At 43.0% G+C, this 23,595-nt stretch overlaps 1 protein-coding gene across 1 annotated transcript in view; it reads right to left on the reverse strand.

Annotated features, from left to right (window-relative positions):
• Positions 1-23,595, reverse strand: part of maea (macrophage erythroblast attacher, E3 ubiquitin ligase) — a 157,457-nt gene that overhangs the window by 121,186 nt on the left and 12,676 nt on the right. The gene's annotated exons all lie outside the window — the stretch shown is intronic.

A 23,595-nucleotide genomic window follows, 5' to 3' on the forward strand; every position in this document is an offset into this window, starting at 1 on the left:
CTGCTGCCTCAGTGCCAGGGACCCAAGTTCGATTCCACCATCGGGTGACTGTGTGGAGTTTGCACTTTCTCCCTGTGTCTGCCTAAGCTTCCTCCACATGCTCCAGCTTCCTTCCAGAGTCCAAAGACAGGCCCGTTAGGTAGATTAGTCATGGGAAATGCAGGATTACAGGGACAGTGAGAGGTTGGGGTGGGGGTCTGGGTGGGATGTTCTTTGCCGAGTTGGCGTGGACTCAATGGGCCAAATGGCTTGCTACCACGCTGTAGGGAATCTATGAATATATGAACTAGGAGCAGGAGTAGGCAATTGAGCCATCCAAGCCCGCTCCACCATTCTAGATTGCCCCACAAGAAACATCCTTTCTCCAACTACTTGGTTAATTTCCTTTTAGTATCTTTTATACTGGCACATCTCTTCCAAGTATGCCCACCTTGAAGTTCTGCTCCTCTCTCAGACAAGATTTCCATTCCAATCTCTCTTCTTGCCTACCGACTTTAATTTCACTGTCACCCCTGGCGTTTGACCAGGTGTTTGCTAAAACTCGTTTCCACAGCCATATCACATTCCGGCTCAGACTCACCCCACATGGATTCTAACTGAAGTTTCATCCGTCATGTTTTAAATCCTCCCAGGGTCACAGATATCTCCATGCTGTTCAGCATTCCACAGACAACGGCTTTCACCACCTCCTGAGACACACACTCCATTCCATGGGGCCCCACATGCACACACTCAACATTTCACTCCAACAGCATCGCAACACAATGGCTCAGGGCTGCACCACTCCTCAGTTCCACTTCAGCCTTTGGCTCATTCGTTATGCTAACAAAAAGCATTTTCTTTTCCTTTCAGGTATCAAGGCCCACAAGATGCAACAACTCAAACATACCCATGACCCTCTGGAACCTTCCTCTCCTTGCCTTTGCTCTGACTCTATCCCCTCTCCCAATACCCCCCACCTCCGGTCAGGTACTCACCATTCCTCCTAACCTTCTGCTCTCCGATGCTGAACGCTCTGTACTCAAAGGCCTCAGCTTTATCCCTGTGTGTCCCCACCTTAATGAATTTTGAGCACGACATGACCCTTTGCCCAGTTCCAACACTGTCCCACTCCCTGGACACCGCCTTCCGGCCTTTTACCTGCACTTGATCTGTTCATTGAGAACGGGCAATGTGACATGAGTCGCCTCAATTTCACTGCCCTTCAACAAATCCAGCTATATCCCTCCAAACCGACTGCACTCCATGCGCTCAGATTTAACCCTGACTTTGTCATCAAGCCTGCCGATAAGGGTGGTGCTGTTGTAGTCTGACGTACAGACCTCTACCTTGCAGAGGCTGAATGCCAGCTCTCAGATACCTCCACTGACCTTCCCCTGGACCATGCCACACCATAGCATCCACTCCGGTTACAGATCACATTTTACCCGGTGACCTCCGCACCTGTGCTTCCATGTTAATAGTCCCCCAACCCCAAACATTTCATTTCTACCTCCTGCCAAAATCCACAAACAGGACTATCCAGACTGACCGATTGTTTCAAACTGCTCCTGCCCCACAGAGCTCATCTCTTCCTACCTTGACTCAGTCTTCTCCAGCGTCCACATTGAGATGATCAGACGCCATTTCCGCCACCTCCATCAAGATGCCACCGCCAGACATATTCCCTCCTTTCCCTTGTCTGCCTTCCACAGGAACCATTCCCTCCAGGATACCCTGGTCCATGCTTCCTTCACCCCCAACCTCCCCACAGCCCTACTGCATCTTCTCATGCAACCGAAGGTGCAACACCTGCCCATTTACCTCCTCCCTCCCCAGTAGCCAAGGGCCTGAACATACCTTCCAGGTGAAGCAATCCTTCACCTGCACTTCCAAGAATCTAGTCTACTGCATTCACTGCTGACAATGTGGTCTCCTCTATACTGGTGAAGTGAAGCGTAGACTTGGTAACCGCTTCACAGAACATCTACACTCTGCTCGCATAAAAGACCCTGAACCACCTGTTGCCTGCCATTTCAATGCGCCAGCCAGCTTCCTGGCCAACATTTTTACCTCTGGTGTGTTGCTGAAGCCCAATGCAAGCTGGAGGAACAACACCTCATTTTCTGCTTGGGAAACCCACAGCCCTCTGGACTCAATACTAAGTTCAATAATTTTAGGGCCTGAATTCTTCCATGTCCCAGCCCCCACCCATCAACACCAGGCCTTTTTACCACATAGTGACTAACAATGGAGTGCGTAGTGGCAGGCTAACAGTCCCCATTAACAACTATTCACCCTCCCAGCCTGATCGTTAGCCACTCCTTTGCCTGTCCAACTGTCTCTGTCTCTTTGGGCTCTATCCTATCATTTATTCCCTACCCCAGCCACCTCCCTAATTTCTATGACAATGGGAACAGCAGATGCTGGAGAATCCAAGATAGCAAAATAGCAAGAGAGAGATTGAGCAGTTTAGGCTTGGGTTTACTCAGGCTCAGAAGAATGAGAGGAGATTGAATGGAGGTATAAAAACTGAAAGAACTGTGGATGCTATAAATCAGGAACAAAAACAAAGTTGCTGGAAAAGCTCAACAGGTCTGGCAGCATCTGTGGAGAAAGCAATTTTGGTCCGGTGACACTTCCTCAGAGCTGATGGTGGCTGGGAAAATGTCAGAAAAAAATGCAGAAAATAGGGATAACAAAATGTGGAGCTGGATGAACACTGCAGGCCAAGCAGCATCTTAGGAGCACAAAAGCTGACGTTTTGGGCCTAGACCCTCCCCGAAACGTCAGCTTTTGTGCTCTTAAGATGCTGCTTGGCCTGCAGTGTTCATCCAGCTCCACATTTTGTTATCCCTATTTTCTGCATTTTTTTCTGACATTTTCCCAGCTTGAGGAAGTGTCACCGGACCAAAACTGCTTTCTCCTCCACAGATGCTGCCAGGCCTGCTGAGCTTTTCCAGCAACTTTGTTTTTGTTCCTGATTTATAGCATCCACAGTTCTTTCAGGTTTTTATACCTCCATTCAATCTCCTCTCATTCTTCTAAGCCTGAGTAAACCCAAGCCTAAACTGCTCAATCTCTCTTCATAAAACAAATTCCTCATCTCTGTAACTGAGCTAGTGAACCTCCTCCGAACTATCTCCAATACGACTAAATCCTTCCTTGAATAATGGGACCAAAACTGTACACGGTAATCATAACAAAAAAGTAATAGCCCCTTCCATGAACTGCAAATGCTCAATCTGACAGGTATGGCAAGAGCTTTGTTAACAAACTATAACAAACATTAATTATGTCTTAATATTCAAAAAGCTTTGTCAATATAACAGGAGTTATTAGCATCTCAGGCACTGTTCATTGTCAGCAGAAACAACATGAAAATACATGGCTCGTGTTTCAACTCAACAAAATTGCCGACAGCTACTCATTGTTTGATCAAGACAGAACTGAAATGGAGTCATCCTAACTGGTTTAAATTTAATCCAAAACATTGGCAGTTAGTGGTCTATTATCATTAATCAGTGAGTTTTTCAATGCAATGCCTCTGTCAGAATCCACTTGCGAACAAATCACCAATGTTGGAGTGCTCCTTACATTGGTATTATGAATTGCCCGGATTAGTCCAGAACAAAAAGCTTCAATAAAACAGGTTATTTTCCAGCAAAGACCAACAATTGTTAATTACCAAAGGGAAAACAACGATAAAATATCAAGATAGCTTTCAGTCAGCGTCTCAGCGCGTGTAAATTTATTTTTATTAATCTATTTTTCTAATCAACCTGTTCAGCGATGTTATTACACAACTCTGGACAAGGTGGGACTTAAATCTGGGCTTTCTTGCCCAAGGGTCGGTCACTACCACAAAGCCAAAAGAGGACCTCCCACACATTGCATGTTTTCACTTGGGCATCACCTAAGTCTAGGTTGGTCAGTGTGGGGATTGAACCCATCACCGTAGCATTCTTAACACTGCATTCTAACCATATTAGCTAATTGACCAACCTTCCTTGAATGAGTAGGTGTTTGTCACTTAATATAAGCAGCTGTTTGCTGGGGTCTTGAAAAGCCATTTATTCAAGACAGAAGTCATGTGGAATCATTCAAAGTAACTCCTTCGGTACATTTTCAGGAGAACAGCTGCATCATATTTGCTGGTGTCTCACTAGGCTCTACAAAAGGCATGTTTTTCTAGGAAGACAGAACATGAGCAGTATAGCTTCTCTCTCAGAAGGCTCCACCAAACTGCACACTCAACAATATCCAAAACAATAACATAAATCTCAGCCAGGAGATTTCCGGTCAATGCAGCAGCTCCACAGTCTTAGCTGTATAGTTAGCTTAAACGTTGTGACTTCCAAGAACTGTCTTTAAAAAAGTCCTTTTACCAAACTCGTAAATCATGGTTCGAGTATCCAAGTTTACTGCTGACCATGAACATGAACCCTCCAAATATTAATAACAAAGTCTTTTCCTAACACAATAACACCATTGTCTCATTCACAGTTTAACTTGTAGCAGTGGATTGTCCAGTAGAAATATCATCCAGCAAAATCCAATATATTCAGCAATCAAATCACCTTTTCCTTACTTAGGTCCAAAGGCAGCAGTAAATCACAACTTAACATTGTAACAGTTCCTTCAATACACAGTAAACATTTACTTGAACAAACATTTCCACTTCATTAAACACTGATCAATAAGAATGACACTGAGCAAACTCAAATTAATGGAACATCACTAGGCACCCAAGAAACAGGCAATTAACTTTAATATTTAGTCATTTGAACTTGAATCATCAACTTGCAATTTCTGTGTAATTCTTTACTACAATTAATATTTATGCATTGGACCGAAGTGCAGGTTTTGCCAGACATAGGCACAAGTGCAGCTGAAAAAATACAACTTCTAGAAGACATATTGTGAAGAAAACAACAAGTATGTACAAATGTTCCAAAATTCAATGTGCACTCCCAGTGTTCTCTGGAATTTTTTAAAAAGACAGGGTTGCACCTATGTTGTCCTTCTCACACTACCAATTATCTCAAAGTCCTTCATAGCACATGCAGTACTTTAAGCGCGTCACCTCCGTAATGTTTAAAAATGCCACAACCAATTAACTGCTTCTTATAGTTTGCTTTCAGCAATGTGACAATGGCCGGATCATCTTTGTGTTTCACTGATTGAGGGATACTGGCCAGGATACAAGGATGAACTCTCGTGTCAAAAATGGTACCAAGATTTCTTTTCAAGTAAACTGGAAGGAGCAAATTTCTCATCCAAAAGATGGTACCTCCAACTTTGCAGTGGTCTTTCAGGAGTCCAGAGGAGTGTTAGCCCTGACTTTTGTACTGCGAGTCTCAAAGTGCAGCTCTAACTTGGAACCTTGAGAGTCAGAGGCAAGAACCACATATGACCCAGACATGTTTCCTGGGTAACCACACCAACAAATTTCCATTTGACAGTTGAATTGGCAGATGTTTGAGATTATGCAGGGACTCCTGCATAAGGACAAAGAAGGAAAGTTATGCGCTGATTCAGAGAAAATGGGTGACATTCTTAACGAGTACTTTGCATCGGTATTCACCAAGGAGAGGGACATGACGGATATGGAGGTTAGGGACAGATGTTTGCTTAGTCTAGGTCAAGTTGACATAAGGAAGGAGCAAGTGTTAGGTATCTTAAAAGACATTAAAGGTGGACAAGTCCCCAGGTCCAGAGGGGATCTATCCCAGGTTTCTGAGGGAAGCGAGAGAGGAAATAGCCGAGGCCCTAACAGACATCTTTGCAGCGTCCTTAGACACGGGTGAGATCCCAGAGGACTGGAGACTTGCTAATGTTGTCCCCTTGTTTAAGCAGGGAAGCAAGGATAATCCAGGTAAGTATCAAACGGTGAGCCTGATGTCAGTGGTAGGGAAGCTACTGGAGAAGATACTGAGGGATAGGATCTATTCCCATTTGGAAGAAAATGGGCTTATCAGTGATAGGCAACATGGCTTTGTGCAGGGAAGGCCATGTCTTACCAACTTAATAGAATTCTTTGAGGACATGACAAAGTTGATTGACGAGGGAAAGGTTGTAGAGGTCATGTACATGGACTTCGGTAAGGCATTTGATCAGGTGCCCCATTGCAGGCTGATGGAGAAATTGAAGTCATATGGGGTCCAGGGTGTGCTAGCTAGATGGATAAAAAAAACTGGCTGGGCAACAGGAAACAGAGTAGTAAAAGACAGAGTAGTAGAAGAACATGTACATGGACTTCAGTAAGGCATTTGATAAGGTTCCCCATGGAAGGCTCATTCAGAAGGTCAGGAGGAATGGGATACAGGGGAACTTAGCTGCTTGGATACAGAATTGGCTGGCCAACAGAAGACAGCGTGTGGTAGTAGAAGGAAAATATTCTGCCTGGAAGTCAGTGGTGAGTGGGGTTCCACAGGGCTCTGTCCTTGGGCCTCTACTGTTTGTAATTTTTATTAATGACTTGGACGAGGGAATTGAAGGATGGGTCAGCAAGTTTGCAGATGACACAAAGGTCGGAGGTGTCGTTGACAGTGTAGAGGGCTGTTGTAGGCTGCAGCGGGACATTGACAGGATGCAGAGATGGGCTGAGAGGTGGCAGATGGAGTTCAACCTGGATAAATGCGAGGTGATGCATTTTGGAAGGTCGAATTTGAAAGCTGAGTACAGGATTAAGGATAGGATTCTTGGCAGCGTGGAGGAACAGAGGGATCTTGGTGTGCAGATACATAGATCCCTTAAAATGGCCACCCAAGTGGACAGGGTTGTTAAGAAAGCATATGGTGTTTTGGCTTTCATTAACAGGGGGATTGAGTTTAAGAGTCGTGAGATCTTGTTGCAGCTCTATAAAACTTTGGTTAGACCGCACTTGGAATACTGCGTCCAGTTCTGGGCGCCCTATTATAGGAAAGATGTGGATGCTTTGGAGAGGGTTCAGAGGAGGTTTACCAGGATGCTGCCTGGACTGGAGGGCTTATCTTATGAAGAGAGGTTGACTGAGCTCGGTCTCTTTTCATTGGAGAAAAGGAGGAGGAGAGGGGACCTAATTGAGGTATACAAGATAATGAGAGGCATAGATAGAGTCGATAGCCAGAGACTATTTCCCAGGGCAGAAATGGCTAGCACAAGGGGTCATAGTTTTAAGCTGGTTGGTGGAAAGTATAGAGGGGATGTCAGAGGCAGGTTCTTTACGCAGAGAGTTGTGAGAGCATGGAATGCGTTGCCAGCAGCAGTTGTGGAAGCAAGGTCATTGGGGTCATTTAAGAGACTGCTGGACATGCATATGGTCACAGAAATTTGAGGGTGCATCCATGAGGATCAATGGTCGGCACAACATTGTGGGCTGAAGGGCCTGTTCTGTGCTGTACTGTTCTATGTTCTATGTTCTATGTTCTATGTTCTATGTTCTATGTAAGAAGGGAGTTTCTCAATTGGAGACCTGTGACCAGTGGTGTTCCACAGGGATCTGTGCTGGGACCACTGTTGTTTGTGATAGGAAGGTTTAGGTGGTCTGATTAGCAAGTTTGCTGATGACATTAAGATTGGTGGAGTAGCAGATAGTGAAGGGGACTGTCAGAGATTACAGCACAATATAGATAGACTGGAGAGTTGGGCAAATAAATGGCAGATGGAGTACAATCTGGGCAAACGCGAGGTGATGCATTTTAGAAGATCAAATTCAAGGGCAAACTATACAGTAAATAGAAAAGTCCTAGGGAAAATTGATGAACAGAGAGATCTGGGTGTTCAGGTCCATTGTTTCCTGAAGGTGACAACGCAGGTCAATAGGGTGGTCAAGAAGGCACATGGCATGCTTTCCTTCATTGGAAGCGGTATTGAGTACAGAGTTGGCAGGTTATGTTGCAGTTGTATAGGACTTTGGTTCGGCCACATTTGGAGTAGTGTGTGCAGTTCTGGTTGCCACATTACCAAAAGGATGCGGATGCTTTGGAGAGGGTGCAGAGGAGGTTCACCAGGATGTTGCCTGGTATGGAGGGTGCTAGCTATGAAGAGAGGTTGAATAGATTAGGATTATTTTCCTTAGAAAGACAGAGATTGAGGGGGGACCTGAATGAGGTCTACAAAATCATGAGGGGTATAGACAGGGTGGATAGCAAAAAGCTTTTTCCAGAGTGGGGGACTCAATTACTAGGGGTCATGAGTTCAAAGTGAGAGGAGGAAAGTTTAAGGGAGATATGTGTGGAAAGTTCTTTATGCAGAGTGTGGTGGGTGCCTGGAACACGTTGCCAGTGGAGGTGGTAGACGCAGACACGTTAGCGTCTTTTAAGATATATTTGGACAGGGAGCAAATGGACACAGACCGTTAGAAAGTAGATGACAGGTTAGACAGAGGATCTTGATCAGCGCAGGCTTGGAGGGCTGAAGGGCCTGTTCCTGTGCTGTAGGTTTCTTTATTTCTTGTTTCTTTGTTTCCACCAAGAGTAACAAATTGCATTTTCCAAATGCTGCATTTAATTGCACACAAGTGATCAGAGGTTCTCATAACGTTAATACAATATAAACAATGACCTTCACAGAAATACAATTCAATTGACAGTTTCTGTTCTTGACTTTCAAGTTGAAGGCAATCTGAGCATCCGCGCATATTAACAAGTTAATGTAAGAATTAGAAGGAGTAGGCAATTCAGTGCCTCAAGCCTGCTCCACTATGTAATACAATCATGGTGGATCTCACCTAGGCTTAAACTCCATTTTCCTGCCTGCTATCCTTCACCTTACAACCCATTGCTAATTCAAAATCCATCGTCTCCTCAAATTTATTCGGTGTCTCATCCACTACACTCTGGGGTAAAGAATTCCACAGATTCACAATCATTTCATCTGTTTTAAATCTGCTACCACTTATGCATAAAAAGCAGTCAGAAACACTTGTGTTTAGAAAGCAAACAGAAATTTGGTCTTTACTGGAAGGCTTTCAGTGTTAACATCCAAAACCCTATTTTAATCTATGTCATTGAGTAGAGATGTATTTGCATTGGAGCCAGAGAGGAAAAAGTTGTTTCATAGAATCATAGATCATAGAATCCCTACAGACTAGTCTAGCCAGCACATCCCTGGACACTATGACCAATCAAACTAACATGCACATCTCTAGACTGTGGGAGCAAGCCCAAGCGTCCAGAGGAAACCCATGCAGATACAGGGAGAATATGCAAACCTCACACACAGACACCAGAGACTGGAATTGAATTCTGATCCCTGGTGCTATGAGGTAACAGTACTAACCACTGAGCCACTGTGCTGCTCCCCTACCCCCACATTTCACCTGGTTGCCTCATAAGACTATCCATTCATTACAGGAATCAATGTGCACACAGACTTCAGAACGAGAGCTGACCTTTTTGAAACATATGATATATAATGTCTTTGACAGAGTAGATGCTGAGATGATGTTTCCCTTTGTGGGGGATATCTGGAAACAGGGAGCTTTTACAAAAAAAAATTTCAGATGCGAGCATCATTAAACCAGTTTTTTTTAAGATTAGATTCCCTACAGTGTGGAAACAGGCCCTTCGGCCCAACAAGTCCACAATGCCCCTTGAAGCATCCCATCCAGACCCATCGCCCCATAACCTACACACCCTGAACACTATGGGCAATTTAGCACGGCCAATCCACCTAGCCTGCACATCTTTGGACTGTGGGAGGAAACCGGAGCACCCGGAGAAAACCCAAGCAGACATGGGGAGAACTTGCAAACTCCACACAGACAGTCACCCGAGGCTGGAATCGAACCAGAGTCCCTGGCATTGTGAGTGCCACTGTGCCGCCCTTAATAACATTTACTAATCATTCATAACAGCCCTGGAGTGTGGTGATTAGATGCCATTTTAAACACCAATCTTGGGGTGTAGAGACACATACAGTACTGTTAAAGGGAAATTGTCAGACTTTGGCCCAACAATGAAGGGATAGTGACATATTTCCAATCCGGTGTCATGTGTAGCTTAGAGGGATATTTGGAGGAAATGTGTCTCCATTGCCTGCTGTCATCCTTAGGGATAGTAAAGGTTGCATGTTCATAAAGTGATGTCAGGAAGAGACTTTTCTTTTCAGAAAGAGCAGCTTTTGTGCTCCTAAGATGCTGCTTGGCCTACTGTGTTCATCCAGCACCACACTTCCTCGGATTCTCCAGCATCTGCTGTTCCCATTATCTCAGAAAGAGGCTTGGTTAATTTGTCAAGTTCATCTTACAGATGGAACTCACTGTTGCCACTATGTACTGGTTGTAAACACAGGTAAACGTTGAAGATGGCAGATAGGATGGCAATCACACTGGCTTTCTCCTGGATGACGCCAAGTGTTGTTCATGTTACACCCATCCAGACAAAGGCAAAGTTTTCCATCATACTCCTGACTTGTACCTATTGGTTGGCAGACAGGCTTTTAAAGGCGAGTCATACAGCTAGGAAACAGACCTGTCGGTCCAACTCGTCCATGTCCACCATGTTTCCGAAATTAAACTCGTCCCACTTGCCAGCATTTGCCACATATCTTATAAATTTCCTATTCGTATACCTATCCAAATGTCTTTTCAATGTTGTCACTGAAGCTGGATCCACCAGTTCATTCCACATACAAATCACCCTCTACATGATAAAGTTGCCTCTCAAGTCCCTTTTCAATCTTTCTTCTCTCACTTAAAAATATCCCCTAGTTTTGAACCCACCCACCTTTGCTATTCACCTTATTTATGCTCATGACTTTATAAACCTCTAAGTTCACCCATCAACCTCCAACACTCCAAGAGAAAAGTCTCAGTCTATCCAGCCTCCTCTTATAACAACACTTCAATCCCAGCAACATCCTGCTAAAATCTTTTCTGAACCCTCTTCAATTTCATAATAACCTTTCTATAGCAGGGCAACCAGAACTGTAGACATTATTCCAAAAGTGACCAAATTGAATTTTACTTGTCACATCAAACCAAGCCTGGATCTTGTTCACACGTGAATCCATTTTGACATGGATTGCTTTAGTGTATGTGTCATTGGCAAGTGGCACTAATCATTATGTGCACATTACTAAACATCCTCATGTCTGACCTCAAGGGATGGGAGGTCATTAATGAAGTGTTGAGCCTAAGACACTATGAGGAACTCTGCAGAGATTTCATAAAGCTTAGATGACCACACACAACAACCATCTTCCTTCCTGACTCAAACCCAGTGGAAAAAAGCTTTCCCCCAGATTCCCACTGACTTCAGTTTTGTTGGAATGCACTGATGCTGTACTCCTATCAATTATGGCCTTCTGTCTAGTACAATCCTCTCTCACTTCCCCTGAGCAGTTCAGCTGTTTGACCACATTTAGGCCACGGTAGTAATAAACTCAACAGTTGAGTAGACTGGGCAGAATCTGAGCTGATCATTTGTGAGCAGATTATTATTAACAAAGTCCCACTTAATAGCCACTGTCAATGACATCTTTTGGCATTTTGTTGATAGTTTCAGAGCAACCTAAGGATGCAGTAATTGGCTGGGTTGAGTTGTCCTTTTTTTGTACATACCATGGCAACTTTCCACATTGCTGGGTAGATACTAATATTGTAGCCATAAATGCAACAGCTTTGTCTGAAACCCAAATCATAACATTTAACAAACATTGCATCAGAGATAATAGGAACTGCAGATGCTGGAGAATCCGAGATAACAAGGTGGAGAGCTGGATGAACACAGCAGGCCAACAAGCATCAGAGGAGCAGGAAGGCTCGCGTTTCGGGCCTAGACACTTCCCGAAACGTCAGCCTTCCTGCTTCTCGGATGCTGGTTGGCTTGCTGTGTTCATACAGCTCTACACCTTGTTATCTCAGGAATACGAGTAGGCTGTTTGGCCTCTCAGGGATGCTCTGCCCTTCAAGAGGATCATTGCTGATCCAACATTCCTTATGTCCACTTTCACTTTTTCCCGATAAATCTAATTATCCCTGACTGATCAAAACTTTATCTCAGCCTTGAATATACACAAGGACTCTATCCCCATAGTTCTGAGGCAAAGAATTCCAAGGACTTGCAATGCTCAGAAGAAATTCCTCCTCACCTCAGTCTTAAATTGGCATCCCTCTATTCTGAGATTATTTCCGCCAGTCCAAGCCATTCTCATGGGGGAAAACATGCTCTCAGCATTTAGGATTCTTTAGGGGCTGGAGAGGCTATGTTTCATTGAGACAACCTTTCATTCTAAGTTGTGACAAAAAGAGTCCCAGCCTGTTTAATCTTCGGTCATAAACCTATCCCCCCTACACCAGGGATCATTTTTGTGAACTTTATGAACAACCTGCAATTAAATAATATCCTTCCTTAAAGTAAGGGATTAAAATTAATTACTCAGTTACTCAATTACCAGCACCTTGCAGTGTCGCAGGAAGACTTCCTTACTTTTATTCTCCAACCACTTGAATTAAGGGTCAACATTCCAATGGCCAGCCTGATTATCTGCTGCACCTGTGCGCTAGCTTTGAGTTTCAGGCACAAGTACCTTTAAGTCCCTTTATTGCAGCCTCCAGCTATACTTATCCATTTAAATAACACTGTTCTTTTGTTCTCCCTTCCAAAATGAACAACTTCACATTTTCTCACATTACACTCCATTTGCTAACATTCTACCCACTTATTTACTCTGTAAATCCCTCTAAACTGTTTGTATCCCTCTCAATTTGCTTTCCATCTATTTTAGTGGCATCTGGAAACTTGGTTATAATACATTTGCTTTCTTCCACCAAGTCATTAAAATATATTGTCAACAGTCTCAGTCCCAGTTCTTCTCCCCGCAGAATCCGGCTAGTTCAAAGTGCATCAATCTGGAAGAGAACCTTTGACGCCCAACAAGAGATAACAAGAACTGTCGACACTGGAGTCAGAAATAACAAGAGAGTGTGGAGCCAAAGAAGCACGGCTGACCCGAAATATCAACTTTCCTGCTCCTCTAATGCTACCTGGCCTGCTGTGCTCCTCCAGCTCCAGAGTTATCCCTTTATCCCCACTTGCTATTTTCTGTCCATTAGCCAATTGTCTTATGCCAAGATACTGTCTTCAACAATGGGGGCTCTTATGACATCAAGATTTGAGAAATATTTTGTTGGATGCCTTCTGAAAGTCTAAATGCAACATCTACTGGTTATCCTCCATCTCTCCTAGTTAAGGCTTGCTTGGAACACTCTGATAAATTAGTCAGGCACAATTTCTCTGTCATGAAGGTATGCTGACTCTGCTTGATTAGACTACGATTTTCCAAAGGAGCAATCACTTGTGCTAATGCCCATGTGATTCCAAACCCATTGTGACATGGTTGACTCCTAAGTGTCCTCTCAACAATTAGGAATGGGCAATAATGCCAGCCTTCCCAGAGATGCCCTCATCCAGTGAATAACTTAAAAAAAGTGTGACAAGTCATACCCAGAAACAGTGGCAAAACTGTCTAGGACAGAGTGTGTAAGGCATGACTCAGTATGATAACCTCAGGCTGAAGCTTGACCAGTCTGAGGGACAGTTCTTCCAAGTGTGCCAGAAGCCTCCAGATGTTACTAAGGACACCCCTGTAAGGTCAACAAGGATTTGTGCATAATGGTCATTTCTAGCGGCTTAGTCGACGCCAAGTCGTCCGGCCAATATCAGGTCAGGCTTGGTTCAATTAGACACAATAGTACAAAATTGTTTGCTTAGGCATTTCAGACAGCACTTAAAAGCCTCAAACATTGTTATGGGTCAGAAGTCATACTGGTCAACCAGGCGAGGTCATCAGATTTTCCTTCCCAGGGGGATGTTAGTGAAACACATGGAATTCTCCTGACAATCAATAATGGTTTCATCGCCACCATTAGACTAGCTTTTTATTCCATATTTATAAAGTTACTTCAAATTCAAATACAAGTTTTGTAGGACTATGTTCAGATGCAACAGGGAAAAGTTTGCAAAATTTTACCTCTCAGGGGAGATTATGCGAAGTGTATGTTTTGGTTTACTTCTGACTCAAGAAATATTGCACTTAGAGACTTTTGATTACAGACAGGAACAAAAATAAAGTCTTAACAACTTGTATACCTGAACTACCAAAACTCACTGTTTCTCTAGAGGCTCCCACCAATCAGAAAATAATTTTTATCTTTCTTTTAGGCAAAGTGAACAAGCTCATTGGACCAAACTGATTTTTATTTTTTCTATCTCTGCCTGCTCACAATCTGTGTACCTTTGCAACCTCCTACTCTCATCCATGCAACTTGTCCTTTTAAGTAAGTGTAATTTGAGACATTTTCCCAGTTCCTTTATCCAAAGGAAAGAAAGGGCTCATGTGATGCAGTGGTAGTCTCCCTACCTGAGTTCAAGTTTCACCCACTCCATAACATCTCTGATAATAAAATGTGAAGCTGGATGAACACAGCAGGCCAAGCAGCATCTCAGGTTCTCCTGAGATGCTGCTTGGCCTGCTGTGTTCATCCAGCTTCACACTATTATCTTGGATTCTCCAGCAACTGCAGTTCCCATTATCTCCATAACATCTCTGAACAGGTTCATCAGAACATAGCTCCAGAATTAAACAACAAAGAACAGTACAGCACAGGAACAATTCCTTCGGCCCATTAAGACTGCCAATACCTGATGCCTTTCTAAACTGAAAATTGGTCAGAGCGTTGAGAATACAAGTTGGGGCATCATGTTGTAATTGGACAAGACATTGCTGAGGTCACTTATGGAGTGCTGTGTACAGTTCTGGTTGCCTTGCTACAAGAAGGATATTACTAAACTGGAAAGAGTGCAGAAAGGATTTGCAAGGATATTACCAGGACTGGATGGTTTGAATTATAAGATGTGGCTGGATAGGCTGGGACAGCTTCCAATTTCAGGTTGCCAGAGGCTGGAATCAAACCTGGGTCCCTGGCACTGAGGCGGCAGTGCTAACCAGTGAGCCACCATACCGTCCTATTATTCTCAAGATCATGGATAATACTGTTTTGAGCAGGCAAAGGGAGGCAAGTTCGGGTCCATGCGGGCAGCCAAATCAGTGTATGTCAAGATCTGGTAAACTTTCCAACATTTTAACCTCTTTTGGGAAAAGGGGACATAAAGGCGGCAGTTGGGAAACATTTTGGACCTGATGAATCACAAGAATCAGTACTGGGACCTTTGTTGGTAGCGTATATACATACTACATATATACATAAATTTTACAGATGAAAATTTGGGGGCAAATGTTAAACAAGTTTGTACATGACCTGATTGGTAGAGTGGTTAGTGAAGAAGATGGTTGTCGGTTGCACGATGAGCTGATCCAATGGCAGATGATATTTAACCCTGCTAAGTGCAAGGTGATGCTCTTTGGAAGATGAGACAAGATGAGGGAGTATTTAATGAATGGCAAGATACCGAGCAGTTTGAAAGAACAGTGATCTTGTGGTTGTTATTCACAGATCCCTGTACTTGGCACAGCACATGATTAAGGTACTTAAGATAGTATAAGGGGCACTTCCTTTCATCAGTCAAGTCACAGTATAAAAGCGAGGCAATGTTGGAGTTCTACAAAGTGTTGGTCAGACCACAAGTGGAGTACGGTGTGCTGTTCTGGTCACCTCACTATACGAACAATGTGATAGCACTAGAAGGGATACAGAGGAGGTTCACTAGGGTGTTGCATGAGATGGAGAAAGTGAGCCATTAGGAGAAACTTGATAGGGTTGGATTATCTTCTTTTGAATAGTGAAGGCCAAGGGTGGGCGTGACTTACGTGGATAGGATTGAGGTATATGGAAAGATGAGCAGGAGCAATTGCTCCCCTTCTTTACGGGGGCAAACGTGAAGGGGCACTGTTTAGGTTAAAGGGCAGGAGATTGAGGGCATTTGAGAAAAAAAAACTTGTTCACTCACGGGGTGGTGGGAATCTAGGATGCACTGCCTAGGAAGGTAACGGATGCTGGAAACCTTATAACTTTGGAAAAAATATCTGGATGAGCACTTGGGAAATTGGGATTAATGTGCCTTTAGTGGTAGTTTTTGATATTGCAGACTTGATGGGCCAAAGGACCTTTCACACATGCTAAGATTGTCTGGCTTAATGACTCAATTTCGTAGAGTCAAATAGGAAAAGGGAGGCAGGTACCAAACATATAGTCAATAGAATTTTGTACAATAGAAAATCAAGTAATCAAGAGGAAGGAGACACAGTCTGCAAAGGGAATAGACAGGCTAAATGCGTGCACAAAATTTGGGCAGGTGGAGATATCTATGTGTATTTTAAAAATTGTAATTGTATCTGCATCCACCACTTCCTCTGGCAGTACCACACAACAACTATCGTGTTTTAAAAAGTTACCTCTTGTGTCCTTTTTAAATCTTTCTCCTCTCACCTTAAAAATCTGGCCCCTAGTTTTGAACTTCTCCACTCTAGGGGAAAAAAGAGAGTGACCTGCCCATCACCTTATCTTAACCGCCCATGCTTGTCACTTCATTGCTGTGGTTGTTGCAGCCTCAAGGCTGAAAATATTGTGTGCACTTCAACGCCTGGCCCCTTACATTAGGCATCCCTCTTACGGCAGGACAAACATTTCAAATTCCTATCCTTATTTTATTGCAAGTCCAGAAGTAGGATGCCAATAATGTTGGAGGGGGCTCAACAAAACCTACACCTTCACCATTACTTCTGGAAAAGGAGAAGGCAGAAAATAGACTAGAGTAATGGGGCAGCACAGTGTCCCTCTTTCTACACCATAGAACACAGAACATTACAGCACAGTACAGGCCCTTCGGCCCTCGATGTTGTGCCGACCTGTCATACCGATCTCAAGCCCATCTAACCTACACTATTCCATGTATGTCCATATGCTTGTCCAAAGATGACTTAAATGTACCTAAAGTTGGCAAATCTACCACCGTTGCAGGCAAAGCGTTCCATTCCCTTACTACTCTCTGAGTAAAGAAACTACCTCTGACATCTGTCCTATATCTTTCACCCCTCAATTTAAAGCTATGCCCACTCTTGCTCGCCGTCACCATCCTCGGAAAAAGGCTCTCCTTATCCACCCTATCTAACCCTCTGATTATTTTACATCTTTCAATTAAGTCACCTCTCAACCTTCTTCTCTCGAATGAGAAGAGCCTCAAGTCCCTCAGCCTTTCCTCCTAAGACCTTCCGTCCATAACAGGCAACATCCTAGTAAATCTCCTCTGCACCCTTTCCTAAGCTTCCACATCCTTCTCATCATGCGGTGACCAGAACTGTACACAATACTCCAAGAGCGGCCGCACCAGAGTTTTGTACAGCTTCACCATAACCTCTTGGTTCCAGAACTCGATCCCTCTATTAATAAAAGCTAAAACACTGTATGCCTTCTTAACAACACTGTCAACCTGGGTGGCAACTTTCAAGGATCTGTGTACATGGACACAGAGATCTCTCTGCTCATCTACACTACTAAGAATCTTACCATTAACCCTGTACTTTGCCTTCTGGTTACTCCTACCAAAGTGCATCAACTCACACTTGCCTGCATTAAACTCCATTTGCCACCTCTCAGCCCAGCTCTGCAACTTATCTACGTCTCTCTGCAACCTACAGCATCCTTCGTCACTATCCACAACTCCACCGACCTTAGTGTCATCTGCAAATTTACTAGCCCATCCTTTTACACCCTCATCCAGGTCATTTATAAAGATGACAAACAGCAGTGGACCCAACACCGACCCCTGCGGTACACCACTAGTAACTGGTCTCCAGGATGAACATTTCCCATCAACTACCACCCTCTGTCTTCTTTCAGCAAGCCAATTTCCAATCCAAACTGCTATATCTCCCACAATTCCATTCCTCCGCATTTTGTACAATAGCCTACTGTGGGGAACCTTATCGAACGCCTTGCTAAAATCCATATACACCACATCAACCGGTTTACTCTCATCTACCTGTTTGGTCACCTTCTCAAAGAACTCAATAAAGTTTGTGAGACATGACCTTCCCTTCACAAAACCGTGCTGACTATCCTTAATCAATTTATTCTTTTCTAGATGCTTATAAATCCTATCCCTTATAACCTTTTCCAACACTTTACCAACAACTGAGGTAAGGCTCACTGGTCTATAATTATCAGGGTTGTCTCTACTCCCCTTCTTGAACAGGGGAACCACATTTGCTATCCTCCAGTCATCTGGCACTATTCCTGTAGACAATGACGAGCTAAAGATCAATGCCAAAGGCTCGGCAATCTCCTCCCTGGCTTCCCAGAGGATCCGAGGATAAATCCCATCCAGCCCAGGGGACTTATCTATCTTCACCCTCTGTAGGATTTCTAATACCTCTTCCTTGTGAGCCTCAATCCCATCTAGTGTAGTGTAAGAAAATTTACCACAAAAGGAGATTTTAAATACTTATCAACATTCCCAAAACAGTATGCAAAATTCCCAAGATTTCTCAGTATAATCCATAACTGAAAGTGTTAGGTGTCAGCTGTTAAGTATTTATATTCCACTGGTTTTGAGAAAATGTAACATTTACCTCCAAGTAACGGAAACAGAAATAAGAATGTTTTCAAACAGAAGCAGCTGTTTTTGGCTCTGTTGTAACTAAATTAACATTTCCATAAATCAACATTTCAAAAGATCATAAGAAGCAACAACCCAGGAGGGTAACTTTTCTATGCATCACTTACCAATCTCAAACAGATCAGGAAAGCTCAGGTCAATTCTGTTGCCTACTAAAAAAGGACAGATTCTAGCATTGTCAAGAATTACAGCTTTTAAAATTAGTATATTGCTCTGCACAAATATACATAAATATTGCAGAAAATTATGAACAATTAATGCTTATATAAATTATATTTTGAAATACAATTTGAAAGTACAGTAATAAGTCTCAAAGAAGCTTGTCAAATCAAATTAAAGTTCTAGTGAAAGGTCATAATTCACTTACCAATAGAATTGCCATTACCATGAGATTTATATTATTTGCTTCTAGAGAATCAGAGTAATAACCTTCCTTTGCTTAACGTAAAAGTTTCTGTAATATGCATTTTACAGATCAATTAAAAATTGGTACCTCCATTGAAAACACTCAACATCTTAGTTACCAGCAGTTTTGAAAAGTGAGCACTGCAGTTCAGCTACGGAAAATGGGTCAGGATTTGCAAAGAATGCAGTCAGTTTCATTCAGTCAAGCACACAACCTAAAGTACAGCATCATAGGGATTTTATGATTCTACCAAGAGTTCATTCACGACAAGGAAACATTTGGATCAAACTTATATGAAGTCATTTGAAGCTGACTACCATTAAGTAGATGTTTGAAAGCTCCATGAAGTGGCTATCAGATTTTCCTGACTGCAAACTGAAGTCAGAATTAAGCCAATCAAGGTGTTTTTAAAAAAATTGTTTACTTCTGGTGATATTACTGTACAATAGTTAGTGGTTACTGTATGCTTTTTTTTGGGATCTGCCAACTTTTGGAATACACTTGCACCATGTGTTTCCAATTTCAAACTGGTTTTGTGCAAGGATTCTATTTTATTCTTAATTTCTTTGGGTTGATAAACTTCTGTTTTATTCTTAAAATCAAATTGTTAACATTGCATGTCTGTGTTTTGGAGAGAGACCATATCGTTAAAACAAAATACAACTATGGATGTACCAAATCAGAATTCAGTCTGGGATCTGACTTGACAGTTGGGATCACAACACCTGCAATGTTATATTAGCTTCCTTGTTCTGATTATCATGAACTAACATTTTCACTTAAATTGCAGATTAAACTGCATGAACTCGGGCAGTTAACACTCATTTGACTTGTCATGTCCTTTCTCATCCCATTAATTCAATTTCTCAAAACATTTTTCTTTAAATTCAAGATGAAAGCTAGTTTAATGATGGTCACGTATGCGCAGCAATTTTTAAAAAACAAAAACATCTGGTTCACTAACGCCCTGTCTTGGTCTGGTCTACATGCAACTCCAGACTCTCAGCATATGACTCTCAACTGCAAATGACACTCTGGGCAAATTAGGTATAGTCAATATTTGTTGACTGAGCCAATGATGCTGGACACCAATGAGCCATTGAAGAAATTTAAATATCATGTCCGAAAACATAAACCCTCACCACCCACATACAAGTCATAAGGAGCAGTTCCAATACTAATGCTATGGATCACCACGAAATCTTTCCATTCAGAGAAATATCTTTTTAGAAATACTTGACTTTCTGTACTCCTACACATTTCCATTATATAACCTGGTGTGCCACAACTGCCATACCTTGAACCTCGTAGTTTTACTATTTTAGCCTTATCTACAATTTTCCACAAAATAATCGGTCAGACATTGAAGTAATAAGACCGTTGCCACATAAAAACAGATTACACAGCATGTTAAATACAAGTGAAACATTAAAGGTGATGTTGAAAATACAATTGACAGGGCCCTCAACCATGTCAGACACATCTCCCATACTTTGGCCCTCACCCATTCTCTTCCCTCCTGCAACAGCAATAGGATTCCCCTTGTCCTTACCTAACATCCCACCAGAAGTTCATCGGACACCATTTCCGCCACCTCCAGTGAGATGCTGCCACCAGACATATTCCTCACCTTTCCCTTGTCCACCCTCTGCAGGGACTGTTCCCTTCAGGACACCCTGGTCCACTCTTCTTTCACTCCCAACACCCCCTCACAGCACATTCCCCTGCAATCATCAAAAGGTGGAAAGCCTGCCCATTTACCTCCTCCCTCCTCAGTATCCAATGGCACAAGCATACCTTCCAGGTGAAGCAACACTTCACCTGCACTCCCCAGAATCTGGTCTACTGCATTTGCTCCTCACAATGTGGTCTCCTCTATACTGGAGAAGCGAAGCACAGACTGGGTGAACACTTGACAGAGCATTCTACCTACAAAAACCCTGAGATTCCAGTTACCTGCCACTTCAACACCACCCGTACCCTGACCAACATCTGTCTCAAGCCAGCTGCAGTGTTAAGTGCAAGCTGAAGAACAAAATCTTATTTTCCACTTGGGAACCCTGCAGCCCTCCAGACTGAATACAGAGTTCAATAACGTTAGGACCTAAAAACTCTTCCACGTCCTAGCCCCAAACCCCACACACTTGATATCACACAGTCCACCATCCCAGCCTGACTGTTAGCAACTCCTTTGTCCGTCCAACTGTCTCTCTCTTTGGGGTCTATCCTATCACTTACTCCCTACCCCACCCATCTCCCTATTTGCTGCATGTAAACTGATGTTTTCCCAGCCACCATCAGCACTGAGGGTGGGTCACTGGGCTCAAAAGTTAACTGTTTATTTCCTTCACAGATGTTGCCAGACCTGCTGAACTTTTCCAGCAACTTGTTTTTGTTCGCTTCAATCATAATCAATTTTCCTATCCATAATACAACCCTATCTTCTTATAGTGATAAGTTACAATGTTTGTCAATGTACTAAAAAAGTAGTAACTAGTTTCATGATTTGACATAGGGAGCATAAGAATCTGAAATACAGAAATCCCCCACAATCTATAACAAGGCCCTCACAGAACCGTTTTTAAAAATAATATTTGGTGGGACGTTGGTATAGCTGGCTGTCAGCATTTCCTGCCCACCCCTAGTTGCCCTTGAGAAGGTGATTGGTGAGCTAACTTCTTGAACCAATGCAGTCCACCTGCTCTGGGTTGATCCACAATGCCATTAGGTAGGGAATTCCAGGATTTTGACCTGGTGACAGCAAAAGAACAGTGATATATTTCCAAGTCAGGATGGTGAATGGCTTGGAGGGGAACTTGAAGGTGTTGGTGTTCCCATGTATCTGCTGCTCTTGCCCTTCTAGATGCAAGTGGTTGTGGGTTTGGAAGGGGCTGTCTGAGGATCTTTGGTGAATTTCTGCATGGCATCTTATAGATAATACACACTGCTGCTATGGAGTGTCAGTGGTGGAGGGAGAAGATGCTTCTGGATGTAGTGCCAATCGAGTGGGCTACTTTGTCCTGGATAATGTAAAGCTTCTTGAGTGTTGTTGGGGCTGCATTCATCCAGGCGAGTGGGGAGTACTCCATCACACTCCTAACTTGTGCCTCGTAGACAGTGGGCAGGCTTTCAGGAGTCAGGAGGCGAGTTACTTGCAGTATTCCCAGCTGCTGGCCTGCTCTGGTAGCCAGTGTTCATGTGCTGAGTCCAGTTGAGTTTCTGGTCAATGATAACACCCATCATGTTGATAGTGGGGGATTCAGTGATGGTCACACTATTGGCTGTCAAGGGACGGTGGTTTGATTGTCTCTTATTGGTGATGGTCATAGCCTGGCATTTGTGTGGCACGAGTGCTACTTGCCAGTTGTCAATCCAAACCTGGATATTGTCCAGATCTTGTTGCTTGAAACATGGACTGCTTCAGTATCTGAGGAATCACGAATGTTGCTGAACATTGTGCCAGTGAGCATACCCACTTCTGACCTTATGATGGAGGGGAGGTCATTGAGGAAGCAGCTGAAAATGGTTGGGCTGAGGACACTACCCTGGAGGAACTCCTGCAGAGATGACTGACCTCCAACAACCATGACCACCGTCCTGTGTGTCAGGTATGACTCCAACCATTAGAGAGTAAGCCCCAATACCCGTTGATTCCAGTTTTGCTCGGGTTCCTTGATGCCACATCCGGTCAAATTCAGCCTTTATGTCAAGGTGTGGCATCAAGGAGCCCTATGAAAACTTCTGACAAAACAAATACACAGGATGATAAGAAATGAAAATGTCTTTGGTCAATCAATATATACACATCCCTTAAGAGCTGTTTACTTATATCATAACAACAGTGGATATGCTTCTCGCAGCCTTTGCCAGAGGCTCTGGAATCTCCCATCTAAGCCTTCCAGCAGCATTTCCTCTGCCACCTAGATTTACAAGGACATTTTGGAACAGCTAAACCATGAAATTTTAAGCCACCATGTGCATTGGAATCATCGGGTCATCGGTGCTCAATTAAGTCAAGTCATGACTTGCCACGTGTGGATATTACTATATTTATTGCTGTGAAATTGATTAAACATAATCTTTTAAGATCTCTTGACCTTACAGAAATGCCTTCAGCCAATTAGAACTTTTTCTTTAAGTTCCAAACGTACATGAAATCTCCAGTATAAACAAATGAAACCTATGGAGGCACAGGAAAATTCGGCATGAATTTGCATTGAGACCTTGAATTTCAAGCAGAGTTCTCAGCAGATAGAACAGTATTACTTAAGGAAAATAACAAATTATTTATGAATAAAAATAGAACAGGAGAATTGGAACGATAAGCTAATGGGACAGAGAAGAATGGCCAAACATAACTGTTCACATTTTCGGTTTTAAAGTTCTATAGTTGCTTATTCCTAAAATATATGAAATATAGTTGGATCACAATAATTCTTTCATGTCTAACGGCTCATTTTCTAATACTCTCATTCATCTTGTCTTGGCCTTCCAATTTTTCTGGGTCAAACAATTTCATGCTTTTAGACATTGGTGTCTCTACCACAGGTCATCTGTCTGAATGCCCACTCTTTCTCGTCTCTTCTACTAGTGTCCCTTTCCTTCTCCAAATTTATTAAGGTGAGCGATGTTTATTGCTGGTAACAT

Source organism: Stegostoma tigrinum, chromosome 1, assembly GCF_030684315.1.
Source record: "Stegostoma tigrinum isolate sSteTig4 chromosome 1, sSteTig4.hap1, whole genome shotgun sequence".
NCBI lineage: Eukaryota > Metazoa > Chordata > Chondrichthyes > Orectolobiformes > Stegostomatidae > Stegostoma > Stegostoma tigrinum.